Raw genomic sequence first — 23539 nt, forward strand, 5'->3', positions numbered from 1 at the left:
ACATGGCCAGGTAGATAGTTTTTAACTGGGACGTGACGTGTGGATACGAAAAAACCTAATGTCAATTGCAGCCAGGGGGAGCTGTCAAATGCAGCCAAAGGGAACCGTCAAATGCAGTCAGGGGGAACTGTCAAATGCAGCCAGTCCATTTAAAATATGTGAGGAAGAAAGAGTGGCTATGCAAAACAAGAGATCAAATGAACAGAAAAAAAACATTTCCAGGTTTTGTCCCAGGACTTTAATAGAGAACATGAAAATTCGATTTGTTTGCATTTGGCAGTGGGCCTTTTTCAAATGTTTGGCTAGAAATTCCTTACTTCTACAATGAGTCATGTACATGAAAAGTAAAAATGTTAAATTTAACGGAACAATGTATGATGCCGACATCAAATAAAAAATTACAGCTGAGCGACCTTGTTTGGAAAGTGTTAACATTTGGCAGCGAACCAAACCAAGTTTCTCATACTATGATCGAATCAACAAAAATTCCAAGACCATGTAAACAATCTCTCTGAACTGTCAAAAAAGTGAGGTTAAACATTATCATGCAATGTTCTCCACCGAGAGGTTCACTTTAGTTTGTTTACATAACCAATGAACTTTGTACCGCGACTCACCACTTCATTTGCCGCGTTGCCAGGAACTCAAGCAAAAATATACAAAACAGTGTTGCCTAAACACACATTTTGAGTCCCACCATTCTTGCAAAGGTGAAAAAAATACTCAACATTCTTGCATTTTTCAAATTTAAAAAAATCATTAAAAAATCACGATAGCTCCAAATAGTCTCATTTCAACGGCAATATTCTTAAAAATGTGTAGTCTTTTGAATAAAAATAAGAAAAAAGGGGGTTAGGTCGGACGAGAAAGGTCTATTATCCTCAACCGTGATGGATCTTCCGGCTCCTGCAGCCAGTATTTTAGGTTATTATAATTGCGCGTGATTGATCCGGTTATTTCAGCGATAGCAGCCAAGCTTATGCGCTTTTTGCTGGAGACGAAATCGTCAGATAACAACATCAACTGCCGTCAATATGTACGAACTGACAGCGGTTGGGGTTGGAACCTTGAGGTTGGACCTGAGTTTCGCAGCCAACGGCATTAGTAACCGAGACAAATAAAGGTAAGTGTTGTATGGCTATATGTATAAGTGTTTTTTTTAATCAAGGGGGATTCTTTAAGAGACCACTGCCGACTTGGCCGGGATACTGTCGGATTCATACTGCAACTCTTTCTCCAGCAAGCCTACGTAGATACTCACCCTCCTGTATCTACGTATGCGCTTTCTCCCGCGACCACCGTTGGGTATTACTTCGGGAGGGGAATATGCTCTTGCACCTTTTCTTTCCTAGGGCTCCTTGACTCCTCGACGGCGCGTGTTCGCTGTGTGGGTGTTTTATCGAAGATGTAATAATAATAAATAAACATTTATTTATTTATTTGTGTGTATTTACTGATGTGACCAAGGATGTGACTGTCAGTATGCCAACGGGTGTTCGTGAGAGTATGTGAAGTGTGTGGATAATTTGTGTAATTTCCAAAATACATTTTAACATAGCACAAATGAGAATCTATTTCGTCAACAACTAGGTTGTGTTTACGTTGTCTCATTCACTCTGCATATGCATACTAGACAAGACCGTCTTCCGATATCCATGCTAAAAAAACTTACTGGAAAGTATAAAACTTTGCATTGAGAATAAAACGGAAGAAGCAGATTCATTGTTTTCAAAATTGATTTATGTGAAACAGGCTGACATAACACTCAACTAGATTAAAATTCTTTAAAATATCGGTTAATTTGAATATCCTCCCTGAATTGGTGGTACAAGAGATAAGAAACAAATCTCGACAAACATATGATTACGGCTTAAAAACCAACTGTCGAAATTCTCTTTGAAAGAAAATTACGCACAAACCGTTACTGGCTAAACACAGTTCATAGCAGTTAATGGAAGAGGAAACTTCTCTTTTTTGTTTACTATCAAGTTCTGTGATTGGCGAGTAACGGTTTGTCCGGAATTTCCTTTCAAAGAGAATTTTGACAGTTGGCTTTTAAGCCGTAATCATATCTCGACAAACATATGATTACGGCCTAAAAGCCAACTGTCAAAATCCACTTTGAATGGAAATTCCGGACAAACCGTTACACGCCAATCACAGATGTTGGTAGTAAACGAAAGAGAAAAGTTTTCTCTTTCATAAACTGTTGTGAACTGTTTTCGACTATTAACGGTTTGTCTGAAACTTCAATTCAAAGTGGATTTTGGCAGTTGGCTTTTGGGCCGTAATCATATGTTTGTCGAGATATGTTTGTCGAGAAATCTCATAATCCCCTTGGTCGAATATGACTGAAATTACACGTTAGAAGTTTTTTTTAACACGCGAAAAAGCGAATAAACGTATTGTTAAAACCTTTATAATTTAAAAAAAACGATTTAATCCACCTAGCAGTGCGATGACATAATTTAATATCACTGATTGCTCATTCGTTAGATTGCAGAACCCATGCGCAGTCTAGGGTGAGACAAAAGTTAGATTCCTACTCCGAGCAACTTTTTGGTTACCATTTGGGTCCGAAAACAACTGAAAATTCTTAGCACGATTGGTGAAACTGTATTTTTGCGCCAACGGTTTAAGGTGTTATAATAGGGAAATTGACTTTCACAAATTAATTCTGCCAGGAGTCCCCCATTGCATCCTAAAAACAAATCGATATGCGATTTTCATAGGAGAATTAACAAAGAACAAAGTCTCGACACTCGTAGAAAAAAATATTGAGCAGAAACTTATTGATGATCTGACGATTGATAAAATGTTTATTGTTCCTAGCACCCCTGCTGTTAGCTATCGAATTTTGTGCAATTTGACTTTCTCTTATTGTGTCCAAATTAATGATCTTAACTGTTTGGTAGCTACACAAAAGTTTTGAGGGATCAAATGAAGCTTTTTGTGCACAATAAAGGAAAGTTAAAATTGTCCTCCCCTAGGTTGACGGGTTTGACGGTAATGCAAACATCATCAAGCATATTTGTGCATCGGTTTTAAAGAACCTCTGACAGATAACTGCTTTAATATGGTTATTGCATTACGCCTCGATAGTGGTGCATCGAGGAAACCATGAGGGCTTGTGGGTATTTTTAATGTTTTGTGTTTTTTCATACTCTGTACCAGCCCAAACTAACGGTCAGCGTTATGTGCTAGTCTATCTGTGTATGTATTTGCGACAGATGGCTTATGGAATGGATGCAAAACTGGCGTATAGTGTAGAATAATGGGTAATCCTTCTTGGGATTCGTCGGTTACTTTTTACTTGTGCTCAATTCGCGCATTCGATTCGATTTATTTAGGAAGATCGGATTGGATAAAGCAAGGTACGTTTAACTTACCGACGCACGTGAATCATCCATTTCCGGCCAGCATTGCATGAAAAACTTCTAACGGTATGCATAAATAAGTATCATTTGCTGCGCTTTAGACGATTTCAAATAGTTTGATTGCATGTTACATCTTACATGTTATACTACTCATGTGTACCAAAAATAGTATCAATCAATTTTGCTTCTACTAAATTTCTTTCCTTTTTTCTTTATTTGGTACAGTAGGATTCCGTTGTTGACAACAATTTTATTTTTTTCAGTTGCCAAAACCGGAGCCGTGCCAAAAATGAAGCCTTATTTTTGAGTTTTGGTTCAATTTACGACTTCAAACATGTTTCAAGGAATTTATTCATGTTTTTATCAAATTCAGGTCGCACAGTGATCACCTTTCATACAAAAGTCGGACAAAACCTCAGAAATGGTTTGAATATGATGAAAACTTCACATTAGGGTAGTTTTACGTCGCTGAATTCATATTTGGTGTTAATTTTTTATTTTTTACCTCGAAATTTTGGCACCTAGGGTGGTTTAAAAATTCAACATTTACGAATATAAAGTGCACCATATCTAAAAATTCATTTAAAAAAATTGGTTTAGTGTATTTTTAGCAGAATGCACATTTTTTCAATTGTTGATAATGCTAAGAGACATTCATAAATTATATTGCGAACACTGGGTAATCAAACATCATCATGCGTCTCCTTCAGACATATCTTGAAAAATCACCTTTTTCATACTTCGGGGCAGAAAGGGGCAAAACAAGACATTTATTTTCGAAAAGTACACTAATTTTCAAGAATCGTGCACTACAAGCGATCTTTCCGAACTGTTTATAAAAAAATACAGCCGCTCTGAATAAATAGTTTTAATTTGATGCACGATTTATTATTTGTTCTTCGTAAAGAGTGACTGAGAAGAAAACCTTGTATCGACTAAATTGAATGGCAAATATAAGTCCGCCGAATAACCTTAGTAATGAAATCAGTTCGACCCTAATCTGAATGTTAACTAAAACGATATATTCATTTGAATAACATAGATTTGAACACATTTTTTTCCAGAATTGATCATCTATTTCACCTTTGAAAGTCTGTAAAAAATCTATCTTTTGTCCTGTCCTCAAGACTTAATATTTTGAGAAGACTCTATTCAACCTGTTCACAAACAGAGAAAAATATTAAATCATGAAAAATCCAAAATAAAATTTTGAGATTTTGTACGACACTGTGCGTCGTCCAGTAGAATTCTCACAATCTTCACACACTTCTCGAGTACAATACCCCTCATTACGGAGCTGTAACAAATCATTTAATTGTAATCGCTTTTCTTCGGTCCACTGGACGTCAAAACTCAAACAATTCACTGCATGGTAGTGTTGATTTCGCTACTGGAGCTGTTCTCCATCTTTCTAAAAATTAATGAACAACTTTTCAAGAGCCACCCTACCCCAAATCTTTAAAAAAATCGTAAGAAATTAACAATTAACGATAGCCTTGTTTAATCAGCAAACTTGCTTCTATTTATTTGTGTTATTATATTGTAAGGCATTGCGCAGGTAAATTTCACACATCACATATTTTGAACACCCTAACCACAAGGACCACCCTAATTGCATTCATTTCAAAAAATCGCAAAAAAAAACTAACAAATTTGCCAAAGACATCATGAAGCTAAAACAAACTATTTGGGAGCTATCAGTTTTGTATTCCTAAATACGGGCTTTCGATATGTACTGAAAATTTAGTGCCAAGTTTTGTAGTGACGTCGTAATAATCGGTAATGGGTCTTACTATAAAAAGTGATTCCATCAGACACTAGTTACACTGTTACCAGTTATATTTTACATAAATAATACATTTCTATACTTATTGTAATCATTAAATACGGCACGTATAGTGTAAAATATGGTAACCCTTAAATGCATAACGCTGTTTTGAAACAACATTGCGAAAAACATCTCAAAATTATCACAGTAATGTATTGAAACTGTGAGACAATTTTAACAATATTTGGAAAAAAATGACTCCCATGTTTGGAAATAAAGTCAACTGTGATGTCAATTGATACGAAAAAAATATCTACTGCACACATTTCAAAGATTTATTATGTACAATAAGAATGTTGCCAAAAATGGAACCCATTTGTTGCCAAAATCGGAGTGTGCCAAAATGGGAGCGTGCCAAAAACGGAATCTTACTGTATATTATTTTTTCTTTTATTGCTATATCTTAAATTAGATCCATTATAACATTCACTAACACAATAAATTGCTTATTCTCTCATACACACTCACAATCTCTCTTCTCTCTCTCTCTCTCTCTCTCTCTCTCTCTCTCTCTCTCTCTCTCTCACTTCAAACGTACAAACGTGGCCTTCGCGATAACACAAATCTGGCCACAAACGCGAACGCCCGCGATCTCGCCAACATTCAAACACTCTGGTAATTAAGTAAACGTTTTAGCACATAAATTTACACTCGTCGGTCTCAAGCATTGACCTATCGAAAAATCATGAATCGATCACGTCCGGAACACTACCCTCGATCATAGCAGCCCAAACTCATGCCTTCAGCTGAACCAATAGAAAAAAATTAAATAGGTTTTATTTTTTGTGGTTCGAATTCATCTCGTCAGTAACTAGCACCAACTGGGTGTCTAGTTAGACGATGTATCTAAACTAGTACCCAAATTAGCACTAGTTGGACACACAAAAATTCCAAACAGTTCACACGACACATGAGAACGTTCAAAGCAACTGACTTTTCCCGAGTGATGTCTCGGGGAGCAAATACAGAAGCTCAGGTTGCAGTGCTATACTCTGTTGTACATTATATTCCAGAGCGTTGAGCCGAGTATGGAGCCCTTAGGTACTCCCGTTGTGACCCTAATCGACCTCTGCTTCTATGCTTCCGCCGCGCTCGCGATGACTGCGGATGGTGTCCGCCGTCGTGCCTCTGCGATAGTTCGTTTCCACTTTCAGCCTGTTAATGACGATCCTTTTCAGAAGTTTACCAAGGCGTACAGGCATTAACTGCACATAGGTTGCAGAAAAAGGTTGCTGAAACAGCCCTATTGCACACTGATAAGAAGCATAAACAACAAGATTCAGAAAAATGTTGTTCAAATGTTGCCTTGTTGTATGGAAATTAACTGAAAAGACGTTCTATATCGCCATAAAAAAATTGAAGCGAATTTTTTCCCAAAACTCCTTAGCCCCCCCCCCCCCTTCCTAAAATTAGAGCGACGCAAGTCAAAACTCCTAAAGATCACACTATAGCCCCCAGACGATATTTGATAGCATAAGAGCGCATGCTCAGGACTGGCGGAACGGAGATAAGGAAGATGAGTTCTAGTGTTGAACGTGCTGCACACCATTGCCTGCTTTAGTCTAATGATTAATGTTTTTGTTGTCAATACATTCTCTTAACGGACTGCTTTGCGGCTAGGCTGACAGTACAAGGGTTCTTGGGTGTTCAGTCCTGCTGGTCCGGCTACAGTTGGACCTCGGATTGGTGGTGCGTTTGCATGCGCGAGTCAAATTCGTTAGTTGGGCAAGCGTGGCAGTCCGAGCAGTGAAACAAAACTGTGCACGGAGTTTGGGCTCAGTCGAGCATGATCCTGAAACATTAGAGGTTCGAGCGAAATAACCTATTTGGGTCGCTGGGAGGATCCTAGGGGGTCGAATTCGTATTTTTGATGCCAGATGTCTTTGAGGTGTATGAAGTGTCGGGATCCGGTGTCATTTCGAAAGAACTTTTTGAAGCAGACCGACTTTTGGGTCAGGATGAGACTTGGGTTTGCAGGCGCAACACGATTGTTTGTGCCTTGGCGAGCGTACAGTTTTGATATCGGTGAAAGGTGCGCATTGATAATGTTCGATTTGGGCTCGGGTTTCTCGTAAGGTGCTCTAGCTTTTATAATGTGTCGATTATAACAATTCGGGATGATTTTTAATGGTGCTCTACTTTACATCCCGCGACACCCATTCCCGTGATCTTGTAAACATAAAACATGCAAACGCCACGCGGTCAAACACGTTACCATACAAATACTACAGCCCTTAGCGAACAAACCTGGTCACACACGCGAACTGGCAATCGCCATCGACAGCCAATTTATCTCTGCAAGATGAATAACTCCGGCCTATTCGATATCAAAGTTGAGCCTAGCGGCCCCAAATTTAATAAAAATATGTGGTGATATGATGATTTTTGAAAAATATATTTATGTTCACTTTTCTTCTAGGGAAGAACCACTATGGAGCGGCAGCTCGTTCAGTGAGCCCTTTGCGCGACTTCCGAAGGGACAAGTAACCAGATTGATTTTGTCTACTGGGTAAGTTGTCTTTGCGCTGCGTTGCGAAGCCCGGTGCTATTTGTAGATTACATATTAACGATTATCATGTTGCTTATAGGTAATTGTACTCATCTTGCTCGATCATCTTCACTGGTACTAAGGATAGAACAGGAAATTTTGATGTGATACCTACGTAAAGGTAAGCCACGGACTCAGCGACGCTTCCATAAGTATTACGGAGTTGGATTGCAGAACAGGTATTGTCTAGAATTCGCCACAAACAGACAATGCGACCACAAAATGAATATGGTTTTATGCGGTTGTTTGGTTAGTCTCCGAGCACGCGAATATTCAGAGCAAACCTATATTTGGGTAAGCTGTCCTTCTATAGATTTAGTAAAGACCACATGATTTGAAAATATAAAAATGTATACGAATAACCCACAGCTTTATTTATTGTTTTAGGTGACGCCAGATTGCGCTGGATGATCATGCTATCAAAGCACGACGAATACGCATGGAAACAACATGTCAATTATAAATAGTTTAACCGCTGATGAGCAATCAGGTGATATGTTCGATTAGCACGACATGCAGGTATATATCCATGGATAAACAGTTGATGTCAATAGAAAGTTGTCACTGATGCCAATTCTTCTTCTTCTAGTTCTGGTTATTTTCCGTCGGCCTTTTTCCGCTACGAGGCCAAGCACCGACACCAGAGAGGTAACGACTCCCACTATCTGGACTAGATATCCACCCATCAACTCATGGACCCATTCGTTTTCGAGCTCTCCATCGAGACAGAGGTTGTTTTTTCTAGTCCGTAGTGCTGTGTGAGTCGATAAAGAATAGTGTTAATCCGCATTCAAGGTTATTTTGCCAGTTCGGTTCGGTCCTCAGTCTTTTGTTCGCGTGTGAGGATTAAACAATAGCCAGCTATATAAGCTGGATCGGTTCGTCGTTGGACACCAGTTTAAAGCTAAGTGGTTTTTGTCTTTTGTAACACATTTATTGCTTTCTTCCGTCTGCGCGGGCGCTGACCCCGTGCGTTGACGTTTTCTATGGTTCCCTCTCCGGATGGTCAAATGGAAGTTGAATCGGGTTCAACTTGTAAGGCTCCCCCCGGCCCAAATGCTATCCAGAACTCTCAACTGGTCCATTTGTGGTCTTCTTTCGGCCCAAGACTAAATCACTGAATCTTCTTCAGATTTCTAGAGACCTGACGGAACGGTTCTCGGCTGTGACCGAAATTTCAAAGGTCCGCTCGGACAAGATAAGGGTGTTGCTAGCCAACTCAAAGCAGGCAAACGATGTTTCTTGCTGTGAGCACTTTACGCGGGATTATAACGTGTATATTCCGGCGGTAAGAGTACAATCCGAAGGCGTCGTAACCGATGAGAGTTTGACGTGCGAGGATCTACTGAAGTACGGGGTTGGCCGATTCAGAGACCGCTTACTTCAGCCAGTTAAAATACTTGAGTGCAAACGTTTGCACTCAGTAGTAGTTGCGGGGGATGGTTCAAAAACGTACCCCCAATCAAACTCTTATCGGGTGACCTTCGCTGGTACCGCTTTGCCAAATTTCGTCCTCTTGCACAGGGTTCGTCTGCCTGTGCGTCTGTTTGTGCCGCGGGTCATGAATTGCACAAAGTGTAAACAACTGGGTCACACAGCCACCCATTGTAGCAATAAGGCCCGCTGTGGAAAATGCGGGGAGAATCATCTAGATGATTCGTGCAGTAGGCAAGCCGAAAAGTGTCCTTACTGTGCGGAGAGTCTGCATGATATCTCGGCATGTCCCGCGTACAAACTACGCGGGGATAAACTGAAACGTTCCTTTGCGAGGCGATCCAAACATTCTTTCGCAGAAATGTTAAAGAATGCTACGCCACCATCCTCAGCAAACATCTATACTCACTTGCCTCCTGACGAGGGCGAGGCTGGTAACCCACAAGAGGGAACATCTACTAGGGTGCCTAGAATTTATAGGAAGAGGAGGAACATTTCCTCTCGTAAAGTTCCTTGTAAAGGCCAGAAGGTGTCCCTTGAGGGGGCTCCGAAAGTCACATCTATTGGAAGTGTTGCAACCAAACCGAAGCAATTAGCTCCTGGTCTCGGAGGATTAAGCTCAGAGAAGGAGTTCCCAGCACTTCCAGGAACATCAAAAATCCCAAGTGTTCCTTTGTTTCGGTTCGAGAGTAATCACAGCACTGGAATTATAAAACTCTCGGACATAGTGGAGTGGATAATAAAAACTTTCAATATTACTGATCCTATTAAAAGTCTTATGTTAGCTTTTCTCCCTACAGTGAGAACATTTTTGAAGCAGTTGACTGCTAAATGGCCCCTCCTCTTAGCGATTGTATCCTTCGATGGCTAACTCATCGAACGAGGTCACGGATTTGATCACTGTTCTACAGTGGAATTGCAGAAGTATCATCCCGAAAATCGATTCCTTCAAAATTTTAATAAATAATTTGAGTTGCGATGCATTTGCATTATGTGAAACTTGGTTAACTTCCGACATAGATCTCAACTTCCACGACTTTAATATTATTCGCCTGGATCGAGACACCCCCTATGGAGGAGTGCTTTTGGGGATCAAAAAGTGCTATTCCTTCTACAGAATTAACCTGCCCTCGATAACAGGTATTGAAGTTGTCGCTTGTCAAGTAACAACCAAAGGCAAAAGCCTTTGCATAGCTTCCATATATATATTCCCCCCAACACCGCGGTTGGGCACCGACGGCTACAAGACATATTAGAATCCCTGCCAGCACCGCGACTAGTTTTGGGAGACTTTAACTCTCACGGTACAGCATGGGGTTGCCTCTATGATGATAACCGGTCTTCCTTAATTCAGGATCTTTGCGATAACTTCAATTTGACAATTTTAAACACGGGTGAAATGACACGGATTCCTGCTCCTCCAGCGCGCCCGAGCGCCTTAGACTTGTCCCTTTGCTCAACATCGCTGCGGTTAAATTGCACGTGGAAGGTAATTCCTGATCCCCACGGCAGCGACCATCTGCCGATTGTAGTCTCAATCAATAACGGTTCAAGGCCATTGAAATCAATCAATATTTCGTATGACCTCACACGAAATATCGATTGGAAGAGCTATGCTGCTGCGATATCCGACAACATCGAATCTACCCAAGAACTTCCTCCGGAGGAAGAGTACAGCTTTTTGGCTGGCTTGATTCTCGACAGCGCGAATCAAGCTCAGACTAAGCCAGTACCCGGCGCGAACATACAAAAACGTTCTCCCAATCCCTGGTGGGATAAAGAGTGCTCAGACGTGTACGCAGAGAAGGCCGCCGCGTTTAAGACCTTCCGGAACGAAACCACCCGCTAGTTTTCGACAGTACGCGACGTTAGACAAGCGAATGAAGAGTTTGATGAAAGCCAAAAAACGCGGTTATTGGCGCCGGTTCGTCGACGGATTAACGAGAGAAACATCGATGAGCACTCTTTGGGGAACAGCCCGACGTATGCGAAATCGAAACAGTACTAATGAGAGCGTGGAATATTCAAACCGTTGGATATTCGATTTCGCCAAGAAGGTTTGTCCGGATTCCGCCCCGGCACAGAAGATTTACCGCGCCGCGTCTCCTCACGATAGCGCGAACGAAACACCTTTTTCGATGGTGGAGTTCTCACTTGCTCTCTTGTCGTGTAACAATAAAGCTCCGGGGCCAGACAGAATCAAATTCAACTTGTTGAAGAATCTGCCTGACTCTGCCAAGAGACGCTTGTTGAACTTATTTAATAAGTTTCTCGAGGCTAACATTGTCCCACTCGATTGGAGACAAGTGAAGGTCATCGCCATCCAAAAACCAGGAAAACCAGCCTCCGACCACAATTCGTACCGTCCGATCGCAATGCTATCCTGTATCCGGAAGTTGTTCGAGAAAATGATCCTATCCCGCCTCGACAATTGGGTCGAAGCAAATGGCTTACTGTCAGATACACAATTTGGTTTTCGCAAAGGCAAAGGGACGAACGATTGTCTTGCGTTGCTCTCAACTGAAATTCAAATGGCCTATGCTAGCAAAGAGCAGATGGCATCAGTGTTCCTAGATATTAAGGGGGCTTTTGATTCAGTTTCGATCAACATTCTTTCAGAGAAGCTGCACCAGCATGGTCTTTCAGCGACTTTAAACAACTTTTTACTAAACTTGTTGTCGGAAAAGCACATGCATTTTTCGCATGGTGACTTATCGACATCACGATTTAGCTACATGGGCCTTCCCCAGGGCTCATGTCTAAGCCCCCTTTTATACAATTTCTATGTCAACGACATTGATGAATGTCTTGACAATTCCTGCACGTTAAGGCAACTTGCAGACGATGGCGTGGTGTCTGTTACGGGACCCAAAGCTGTCGATCTACAAGGACCATTACAGAATACCTTGGACAATTTGTCTGCTTGGGCTATTAAGCTGGGTATCGAATTCTCCACGGAGAAAACTGAGCTAGTTGTATTTTCAAGGAAGCGTGAACCAGCACAACTACAGCTTCTATTAATGGGTCAAACTATCGCTCAGGTCTTCACAGTAAAATATCTAGGGGTCTGGTTCGACTCAAAAGGTACTTGGGGATGCCATATTCGGTATCTGAAACAGAAATGCCAGCAAAGGATCAACTTTCTTCGTACAATAACCGGAACATGGTGGGGTGCCCACCCAGGAGACCTAATTAGGTTGTATCAAACAACGATACTGTCGGTAATGCAATACGGATGCTTCTGCTTTCGCTCCGCCGCGAACATACATTTCATCAAGCTCGAAAGAATTCAGTATCGTTGTTTGCGTATCGCCTTAGGGTGCATGCAGTCGACCCATACGATGAGTCTCGAAGTGCTGTCGGGCGTTCTCCCGTTGAAAAATCGATTTTGGGAACTCTCATATCGATTGCTCATTCGATGCGATATCTTGAACCCGGTCGTGATTGAAAACTTCGAAAGGCTTGTTGAGCTCAATTCTCAGACCCGTTTCATGTCCCTGTACTTTGACTACATGGCGCAGAATATTAACCCTTCTTCTTACAATCTCAACCGTGTACATTTCATAAATACTTCTGAATCTACTGTTTTCTTCGACACATCCATGAAAGACGAGATTAGTGGAATTCCGGACCACATACGCCCACAAGTGGTTCCAAACATTTTTTATAATAAATTCCGAGAAGTCGACTGTTCTAAGATGTTTTATACTGACGGATCAAAACTCGAAGGATCCACTGGCTTCGGTATTTTCAATCAAAAGTTCACCGCCTCCTACAAACTCAGTGACCCTGCTTCAGTTTACGCCGCAGAACTAGCTGCCATTCAGTATACCCTTGGAGTTATTGAAACATTACCCGCAGACCATTACTTTATCGTTTCGGATAGCCTCAGTTCCATTGACGCTATTCGCTCGATGAAACATGGAAAGCACTCCTCGTATTTTTTGGGGAAAATACGGGAGCTACTGAGTGCTTTATCTGACAACTCTTTCCAGATTACCTTGGTATGGGTCCCTTCTCATTGCTCCATTCCGGGCAATGAGAAGGCAGACTCCTTAGCTAAGGTGGGTGCCTTAGAAGGAGACGTTTACGAAAGACCAATTTGCTTCAGCGAATTTTTCAGTATTACTCATCAGAGAACCCTCGAAAGTTGGCAAACTTCGTGGAGCAGTGGAGAGCTGGGAAGGTGGCTACATTCGATAATCCCTAAGGTATCGACGAAACCTTGGTTCAAGGGGATGGAGGTGGGTCGTGACTTCATTCGTGTGATGTCCCGACTCATGGCAAACCATTACACGCTGGATGCACATCTGCGCTTGTGGCGACGGCTATCACGACATCGAGCACATTGTCTGGGCGTGCACCGAGTACAGTTCCGCTAGGTCTCGGCTAATGGATACCCTGCGGGCCCGAGGAAGACCAACCAACGTCCCGGTTCGAGATGTGCTGGCAAGCCGCGATGTCCTCTATATGTCCCTTATATACACCTTTGTGAAAACCATCAATATACAAGTCTAACTGCCCCTTGTTATTTTCCTTATCATTCTCAGAACCCTCTTCCACCTGTATCAAAGCATTTGTATCGAATGAGCCAACAAACACGGGACCTACGGCACGAACATAACACGCTTAACTCGAAATGTATCCGATCCACATCTGAGCCGTACTACGAAATCGTCTGGAAAAACCCCTGCCATCTTGAGGAGGACCACCCGGCGTCCCAGTACATGATTCCCCTGATGAAGGCCACCCGAGTTTGTGATCCATCCGTTGATCTCACGATGCCTGAAACTGAAATAATTTTCTCTGCCTGCCATCTTTGTCTACCCTCCCTCCCCTGACTCTTATACCCAGAAGTAACACCCCTACCACCCCCTCCCCCAATATCATCACGAAGCATTTAGCTCTTCTTGTCTCTTCTAGTTTTAACTATTATATTATATAATCTCGTTGAAAATGCCCAACTCTACTACCCACAAAAATAACTATAATTACGAATCTTTACAAAATTCAATCATGCCCTCTAGTTATTCCTAGTTTTAAGTTAGTCGTAAAAAATTGTCCCCCTTAGTTAAACATTATTTGCTCCAATTATCTCACTGATAAAAATGTCAAACCATATTGCCACAAAAACTAAATGACCCCCCTAATCTTACGAAAATAATATTATCCCCTTGTGTAGATATATAAGATAGCTATAAAATCGCATTAGTTTCATTTTAAAAAAAATCAATATGTAATCCCCTAGTTTTAAGCAATTTAAAATGTAAAACAAAACAAAATTGGCACCTTTAAGCTAACGCAACGTGCCTTATCAAATAAACGATTTGAATAAAAAAAAACTCATGGACCGGGGACCAACGGCTTTACTTCCCTTCCGAAGGATGGTGTGACCTCAGATTTTTCTCAGATTTCTCGACTGGGATTGAACCCAGACCAACTGGGGTGAGAGGCGGTCACGCTTACCACCCAACCATCGGCGACGTCCACTGATGCCAATGACACCACGCTTGGCTTCTTCCAGATCCTTTTTCGATTATACTAACACGTGGCAAGACGCTGACATACCCCTGATATATCTACCATTTCCAAACGAAAGTTCTAATGGCTGCATTAATAATTACAATCATACGTATTCTATTTCGTGTAACGTATAATTTGAGTTAAGCATGAATCATCAAGTTTTGCGATAGGAGCTAAAGCTTGATTATTTAACTTTTTCGTATGCCAGTTTTCAAAATATTTTAGGAATAAAAAATGCTTTAACATAAGAATGTGCGAATTATGTCAAATAGGAGAGTAGTGGTACAGAAAAAATACAACATGCAATTAAACGGTATCGATCCAAAATCAGATCCAAAATTCACTGTGTGTTAGTATCAGGCCAAATTAACAAAAAACATTTATAGGGATATGTGATTAAATTTAACGATATTAATGAATTTAGTGTAATGTTAATGCTGTGTACCACATTTGTTGAAGAAATAATAAAATACATACCATTTTTCTTAAAATTTATCCTACATTTGAGAATTTCAATAATATTGAGCAATTTTAGTTAAAAACTACCTAATATAAAGTAAAGCACCGCGAACTTAATTTTGCGGAAAAATTACTCATTTTTGAGAAACACCGGAGGATCTCAAGTTGGGTAAAAATTACTCATTTTTGAGAAACACCAGCGGATCTCAAGTTGGGTAAAAATTACCTATTTTTGAGAACCTTCAATATTACCCACTGATTGGGTAATGGGCATTTCAATAGTAATTCTTCAAAAGGGCTAATGAGACTTTTGTAAACAAACTTATTTCGCTCATTATTCCGCTACCGAGTTGAGTTTCATGAAAAATACACATGAATCAACATCTTTATCCTTGGTAGAATCAATTTCAAATGTTTTCTGTGTTGAAATGATAACAAATTAGGAGAAATCAGCAAAACCAAAGTTTGTTTTCAAATCTTATTAGCCCTATTCAAATGTTGATATGGATTTTACCTAATTTTGATGGGATGAAGTTTATGACGTTTTCGATTGAGAACCTAGACACTAACCCAGGTTAGTTGCTTCAAACAAACGTTTTAATGGAACTGAGTTGGGTTCTCGCAAAACAGCGGTAGTGCGAGCGAACCCGAAATATATTTCAGGTTGGAACCCAACTCGGTTTTCAGTTCAGTGGAGCATAACCTAGGTTCGAAACTGGCTTCAAACAAACGGTTTGACAGCATATAGTTCCGAAACTGAGTTAGTTTCTGCCTCAAGCGAAAACGACATTAGTCCGAGATGTTAAGCTATGTTCATATCTAATTTTGTACGACGTCGTCTCTGTGCGTAATAAATATTTACTAAACAATTAATTATTTTATCCGTCATTATGCTAACTAAATATTACTTAACTCCATATAAACATATAAAATGATTGCAGTTGGTAATAAAATCGCAGAGCAACGACATTTGAAGAGTTAATGAATTTTTTTATTTGTGAGTTTCGTGTTTGAAATGTATTGGCTTTCCAGGTAGCTTAACAACTTGTTGAAAAACAACCACTGCAAGAATATTTCTTCCCTGATTTAACCAACGATTCGATTTTCGCACCGATGCACAAACACCAGGGGCAAAAAATCTCAAGTAACAGATAATAAACAAATCTTTCTCGCCGTTGAAATCGATTTCGATTAGCAATGATTGCAGCAAAACAACGAAATTACGAATATCATTTTTCTATTTGTAGAGAAAACGGTTTATTGTCATTCTAATTTTCTGTGTCAAAAATTCAAACTGGTAGAATTAGAGTAACCAACCAAGTTCAAACCCCTAGAGGTACTGACCTTTCGTTTACGTCGAAAAAGATGTATTTGTTATCTCTGGGTCTGTTCAAAACTACTCCGATTAGAAAGAAACTGTCAATGGATTTTTAACTAATTAACTTGAAAATGACATTTTTTAACATCATGAAATTCCTCGCATTTTGGACCCTTCCATTTTAATTTTGACAGTGTCAAAAATATATGTATAATAATCACCCTTAATGTGATCGAAATTTTTTTGAAAACGGTAAAACCCAAAAGTTCATTCAACTAAACCATGATACTGACTCGTTCTTATTGCAGTATATTAAATGTATTTGAGGTAAACTTAGTTAAGGCAGTTTTTAAATAAAGTGTGCATGGAAGAATATCATGAACAAGTCAAACAAATGATGGATCTAAGTAACCAAAAGTTCGGATAATACTTAAATACCTGTAAGGAAACTTGAAAATTGCTTAAAAGGCTATTATTGCATCATATGGTTAGAAAAATTACTTAAAAGGGGAAACTAGAGCACCTCTCTTACATGAACTATTGATTGCTTGGGGGTACTCCGTGTAAACTACGTTTATAATTAGCGAATGCTTAGCAACGGCATTATTAGGAAAATTCCTCTTTCAGAATGATAGAGTTTTACTTTTTATCCAACAATAGAGAAACATAATCAAACATTTGCTTGTCATAATTTCTATTGACTTGCTAATTATTTGAGAAGAAATACGAAAATAATCCGCATTCGTCCTACCGTTACTTGATTTTTTTACATTTTGGTTATTTTAACTTGATAAAACACTGCTATTAAGATAGAAAAACTAGATGTGTCCAAAATAATTTGGTACCAATTTTTGTACAACATATTTTGCACACTATTTATTTTATACTTCTAAGTCAAACTACAAACGAACCTTCTCAAGTACGTGAAATGCATAATCCCAAGACAGATGAAATTATTAGATCATTGGAACACTATTAAATTGTACTCTTTAATCTCATTTGAAAAAAAACATTGCTACTACCGATTCTTCTTGGCAACCGTGGAATTGTGAATTGTTTTCGACAACTGTGAGTTTTTATTGATTAGTAATTACAGATCAACTAACGATGCTGTGACTCAAACATCAATCTAAAGAGTAAAGACAGGCATAGCGTAATTGGTAAATCGATTGCCTTGTACGCAGCTCACCTGGGTTCGATGTCAAACCTCGCCCATAGGGTTAGAGATTTTTCCAAAAGAAATTTCTCTAACCTGAAATGGCCTTAAGGTTATAACCTCGATAAACAAAATAAGAAAAAAAACAATCCAAAGAATGTAGTTTCCTTCATAGTTTAGGTTGGGTTCCCAACATGGTTTTGCGGCAAACATTTTAAGTCTGTAGAGCTATTGCTATCGAAAATGCAAGCATGGAAGGTCTGTTGACGAAAGTTCCTCTAAGGAAATGGTTTTACAAACACGTACTGAGCATTTTAATGTAGTAAGTGTATATCCGTGATATCTATTAAATTTATAGTTTAAATAATAGTTTCGCAAAAATTGATCGACTTTTCGTAATTCTCAGCAAGCATACGCAATTTCATTATAACAGTGGACTACTGTTGTAACTACTGTCAAATGTCACTATTGGCATAAGCTTACATTTTCATTAGACCGTGTTCTATCAACAGCGTTCTTAGTATTTCTGTAATAGGCGATTTAATTTTTTCTAAAATGTCTCGTTTGTGGTTGTGGTATTTTAAATATTTTCGGGTCACCATCATGTGTGACTAGTTGCAGGATCATTACATTTCCTCTACGAACCATCCTCGATGAGATCGCTTGGATGAAATAATAACACCTTGAGGACATCCGCATACACTCAGTTTCCTAATCTTTATTTATCTTGAAGATGCTAGATTAGATTGCTTATGCGAAAAAGCTTTTCCAATGTTAGATAACATTGTAGTGTCAATACCCTATGTAGAGTTTCATGTCTAATTGAAACAATGGAATTAAATTCCATATCCTCACAGATAACAGGCGTTTAGGCTCGATTTGAAACGTGTGTAAATACCCGCTACTGAGATTCCGAATAAATCGGACGTCTGAAACACGTTTGGCAAACGTTTGTAGATGGCGCAGTGATCGATACAGTGCAGTTAGAGCACAGCTGTCAAACACGAATAGCAAACAGTTGCGCAGATGGCAATAGTGAAACACGGATTTCCAATGATTATCGATTTGAAAGTTTACACAGGTTTTTGAAGAAATTTTGTTCTAGCCTAAACGTCTGTTATCTGTGATATCCTATTTATAATGTTGTTGAAATGCTCTGTGCCCCTGTAAAACTAAAGCCAGAGTCATAAAATACTCCTTCAGGTTCAATTACAAAAATAATTCGGATGATTAGGGTCAACTATTTCCCTCCACCTTAATTATAGGTGGATAAAAACAAAATCGTTAGTCACACTAATATAGCTACAGATTGGAAGGACTCCATACCCCTGAAGATTCCGATCACGCGCAACGTTAGTGTAGGCCAGCCCCCTGCTAGGCAGCCATTTTGTCCTAGCCAACATCTGCCTTTGTTCAAATCAAAACAACCCAATGCTATTGCACAGGCGACATGGGCCTAGATGCGGCTAGGCCCACATATGTTGACTACTGTCAAAATCTGTATATCTCCATAGAGGATGACAGGAGTGACACCCTCCTGGTGTAGGCTTATCACATACACGGTTAAATAAACCAACCTGCAGAAAAGTTCATTTAACTTACTTTTGAGTTGTGCGTCGCTTTCGCACTTATTAGTGTTGTCAAAAACAAAAAGAGAGATTCGACTCAGTCGAGGTCTTCCGTGGAGGAAGGTACTTTTGAGTTGTTTGGGGTGAACTCAAAATTAAGTAAATTCAACTTAAATTTGAGTATAAAAAACCTATCAATGAGTTGTAATTTTTGCCGTGGTTAAATGGAAACTACCTTCAACACGGTTTACCTAATTTTAAGTTCCCCCACGATACCACGAGATTGAGTCAAAGGAACTCAATTTTAGGTAGTTTTTCGTTTCCGTGTACTGTTTCTTCAATCGATATTTCCACTCGTTTCTTATTTCAGTCTTTGTCTCGAAACAAATGCAATTTATTCGAATAACATTGTAAACCTTTTAGTAGATTTTAATATCTCAGTATGCATGGGCGCCATACGTAGGAACAGTATGAATGTAGCTTAATAATTTGGTGACAACAACGCCACCACAACAAACGGAAGTTTCAGGAAACTATTAGGCAATCCATTAGACGTTTGTTTGACAATTCAGCGGTGGGTTCTGTCAACAAGTCTACTCCTGCGAACAGAAAAACTCGTCCGACAAATAACTTTGTTAGTCCGATTCGTTTGATGTTGGATCGAGTCAACGATATTGTCGGACGTTGCACCCCTCGGAGTAACGTCAGAATAAGTAAACAAGAAATAATCAGCTGATCAGAAACGTCTCATGGATTGCCTAATCACCGTGCCACCGGGGTGGTGTGGTCGCGACAAATCGTTCCAACAGTTTATAGGACTGGTCGCATAAAGGACGATTCAGACGATACATCAGCTTCCGTAAACGTCAACGGAACGTCACCGTTCCGTCAGTCAGGGTTGTTAATACGATACATTTTCCACGATAATTTATCGACGTTACTCGTTAACGATAATGTATCGTCATCGGAAACTCCGTTAACGATAATGTATCGTCGCCTTCATCGTGATCGTCGATAATTGTATCGTCGTATTCATCGTCATCGTCGGTTCATCGGTTATCGCGATACGTTTTGCGTTACTTTCCCGTTGATTGCAGTTGAAGTTGATGCGGTTAACTTTCAATTGTTTAGAAATAAATAGTTATTGAAGGACATGTTGTTGGCAGTTGAAAATCAATAGTTTTGGACATTTTCAATGCACAGTGGGGCTCGACGATGCGTCAAAATGTATTTTTTTATCGTTCCGGGAAAGTGTATTACATTGAAGGGAAAGTTGTTGGTAGTTGAAAATCAATAATTTTGGACATTTTCAATACGCAGAAGGGTCTGACGACGTGTCAAAATGATTTTTTTTCAACTTATCGAGTAAGTTGGTGCACAGAAGAGTCCCAGGTGCACAGTTTTTCCAAGCGGCAAAAAGATGATCAAAATTGTTTTGACCATGAAGAAAACAAATTTTGAGCTATTGTGTAATTAGTAATTTTTAGCACGCAAAAACATATATTGAAAAAACTACTAAACCCCTATTATTAGGCCATTCAAAAATTACACTACACATTTAAGGTTGGACAGAGAATGGGTAAAATTCGCAAACGAAAAAAGCAGTTTTTTCCACACCGTATGTCAGATCTTCATAAAAATCAATCAGCAGTACTGCAAAGAGAATAGGGAAAGAGACGAATAGTGTGAAGCCAAAAATACCTTATTGAGCAGACCAATCGTGCAATGTAAATAAACATTACTCATGCCTGAGTTGGAGGAGATAAGTATTGTACTTCTATCAAAAAAGAAATTTGAATTTTCATCAGAATTTAGTTCAATCGTGATTGTAAGGTGCATTCTAGAGTATATGTATGAGTAAAAATAAGCTTTAGAATTATTTCATCTCTTTGTTTCGAAATGCACATCGTTTGATAAACAAATCCATCGATCGACATACGGTTTGTTTTCAAAATATAATAGGAGTCATTTAAAGTGCTACCTATAGAAGCGGTTGCCAAAATCCTAGTGTTGAAATCATCATAAAGGGCGTGTTGCCGTTTTGACTGATTTTCACTCTTCGTCTCTTTCCCTATTCTCTTTGCAGTACTGTACCAACATTCTACATACGCTGATTGATTTTTATGAAGATCTGACATACGGTGTGGAAAAAACTGCTTTTTTCGTTTGCGAATTTTGCGCATTCTCTGTCCAACCTTAAGTGGTGTGGTGATTAACAGATGTTATTATAATTTTAATCTAAACTATAAGATTTTGGATTTTAAAAAGGACAATATACATATTTCCAATGTTTGATTTCCTTTTCTAGTTGGGAAAACTTTTAGCCCCCTCCTCCGTTTCTTCTCTCCACTATGTAACAAGATGATTCATGCTTCCTTCTTTTACCCTTAAATATGTAGTTTAATTTTTAAACAGCATCATAATAGAGTTTTAGTCGTTTTTTGAATACAGTGAAGACCCTTTTTTATCAACCCCTTGGTGAATTTTAGGCTGATAAAACGATAACATTGACAAAATCGGCACATATTTTTTCTGGTTCTGAAGAGAAGAAGTCGAAACGCAAACATATTTTTTTCTTTCTTTTTAATAAACCGCAGTGCTTAAAATATTCTTCTTTAGTCCCTCAACAAAGCCTCATAACCCGTTCTGATCATTTAGTAAAAATTTCCCTTAAGGAGGTATTACAGTACAGTATTTTTATTATTGTAAAATTTGCATCTCTAAGATAAGAAAAATATGCTAAAGAAGGAGTTTACTCGAATTTGACTTGAACGTAGGCTAGAGCCCACCGAACGGTTTTGATAGTGTTTGTTTTACAGTTTCGTATTGGTATAGCTTCGTCTGCGGAAATTTGCAGCTTCCATACCAAAATATTTCTTTTTGGACACTAAAACATTCGATAACTTCTAAGTCGTAAGAGATACAAATAAACTTGATTGTATACTATTCCCCCGAAAATCATTCCCCAGAAAGCTATTCCCCAGAATTCCGCTTCCTAGAATATCATTCCCCAGAATATACTATTCCCCAGAAAGTCATTTCCCAGAATGTACCATTCCCCAGAATCCGATACCCCAGAATGCACCATCTCCCAGAAAATCATTCCCCAGAAAAGTTTAACTTTTTTTTATTGATTTGATCTTTTCAAACGTACTACTCGTTCCCACTTCCATCGAACGACATTCTTCGATTCGGTCACATTTGAAATGATTTGCACTGTGTTGAAACCGGAAGTTAGGATGACATTATTTATTCCGATTTAAAATAAAGAATGGCTGACTTTCCCCAAAACCCATTCCACAGAAACTAAAATATCGAAGTGTTTTCCCCAGAAAGGACTATTCTCCAGAAAACCATATCCAGAATGAGCATTGGTTCATAAGTTCATTCCACAATTATAACCATTTCCCAGACATTTTTTTTTTTGAACCGGGAAATTTTTTTGATGAATATCAAAGCATTTCTTTATTAAGTTGGTCATATTGCTCCCCTCGAAGAGTGCACTGGTAGCAGCATTAGACAATAGCAATATTTTTACTTTTCTTTTAATAATATAAACATACATATAGGACAAATTCAGTACAGGTGTGTTTTTCAGTGCCATTTGGCAACAACCATAGAAAGCGATAGCCCCCTTCCTAAACCAGAAGAATTACCTAAGTGAAGGAACTGATGCATGATGTTAAGCTGGTAAGGATAAGTCGTCGAAAGCGGCGGCTCCTCGCAAAAATATCGTTGCACCAATTCGGCCAAAATAAAAGTAGCTACACCTTTTATACACGGTTTCAACCACTCATTTACAAATTAGTTTACCCTCAGGCCCAGGAACAATTGGTATATTCCCCGTATACTTGCGCATATGTCAGTGGCGCCATAATCGCAAATGCGATAACAGTCCCAACTAAAAATATATTCAATTCAAAATGACCGCTAACATTGACAAATAATTTTTGTCGAGTATTATGTCTGTAACTCTGTGGTATAAGTAGCATTTGGCGTAAGGTATGAAAATACTTTCAAATGTATTTAGTGCAACCTGTTTGAGTAAACCGAGCAATCGGGTGGATCGTACATTTACGTACGAAACATTCCCAATACAAAAGAAAGATAAATGCTCTAAAACCCACGAAACCATTTGTCAAAATATGCATTCATTTCGATTTTAATGTGGATTCAACCGAAGCTCCAGAGAAGGAATCAACATATATGTTTGAATAAACCGGGCAGACGAAAAGATCACAAGTTTGCGTGCAAAAGTTATTTGGCGTACATATTCAAAGAACTGCTCATGTTTGAAAGAAGGAACCAAGTCCTATGTTCGAGTAAAC

The 23539-nt window shown here is 39.2% G+C and overlaps 1 long non-coding RNA gene across 1 annotated transcript; it reads left to right on the forward strand.

Annotated features, from left to right (window-relative positions):
- Nucleotides 1-880: 880 nt before the first annotated feature.
- Nucleotides 881-8962, forward strand: LOC131678066 (uncharacterized). Its single transcript, XR_009303578.1, has 5 exons — nt 881-1123; nt 7625-7714; nt 7794-8047; nt 8141-8272; nt 8343-8962. It is a non-coding gene; the product is annotated as an uncharacterized LOC131678066 (long non-coding RNA).
- Nucleotides 8963-23539: the final 14577 nt, after the last annotated feature.

This window comes from Topomyia yanbarensis, chromosome 1 (genome assembly GCF_030247195.1).
Source record: "Topomyia yanbarensis strain Yona2022 chromosome 1, ASM3024719v1, whole genome shotgun sequence".
Lineage (NCBI taxonomy): Eukaryota > Metazoa > Arthropoda > Insecta > Diptera > Culicidae > Topomyia > Topomyia yanbarensis.